The following is a 613-nucleotide window of genomic DNA, read 5'->3' on the forward strand; positions in this document are numbered from 1 at the left end:
CGAATTGCGGTGAAACGACCGGGGAATTCGCAAAATTGTGTAATCCAAGTGAATGGGTACCTGCACTCAGAGGTCAGAGGTCGCTGCGGGTCAAGCGATCGCCTTCCTGGCCTTTGACCTTGTAATGTATGGGCAATAACCATTCTAGCTTTATATAATGGCGAAAGTGCTGAATAATTTTTATTTTCATCATCGCTTTATGATTATAACTTTCTTTGTTACACTTTTTCCAGAGATAAAAAAGTGTATTTTACATTAACGTAAAAATTCTAAATTGGAAAGATTTCTTTCCATTTACAAAATTAACAGCGTAATTTTCCAGGACAACATGACGGACTCTCTATGTATAAGAAAAACAATAAAAAATGTTTAGTATAGTTATCCATTCTAAAGGTATTTTCTATTTCCTTTTTTGGTACCATTTTCTTTTGCCATTTTTCATGACAGACTATTATAAATTATTGATATTACGGATGGCAAAAAGGGAAACTGATAATTTACATTTACGGCATGATTCTCATTCACTTCCGATTAAGACAGAAGTAATCATGAATCTATAACAACAATTATCATGTCACCGTATCATCGCTTTCGAGAGATAACAGGGAGATAA

The 613-nt window shown here is 34.1% G+C and overlaps 1 protein-coding gene across 1 annotated transcript in view; it reads right to left on the reverse strand.

Moving 5' to 3' along the window:
* LOC119586919 (CAP-Gly domain-containing linker protein 1-like) overlaps window positions 1-613 on the reverse strand; it is a gene marked incomplete in the record, with an annotated part of 175,677 nt that overhangs the window by 65,942 nt on the left and 109,122 nt on the right.

This window comes from Penaeus monodon, chromosome 22 (assembly GCF_015228065.2).
Source record: "Penaeus monodon isolate SGIC_2016 chromosome 22, NSTDA_Pmon_1, whole genome shotgun sequence".
NCBI classification, from domain to species: Eukaryota; Metazoa; Arthropoda; class Malacostraca; order Decapoda; family Penaeidae; genus Penaeus; species Penaeus monodon.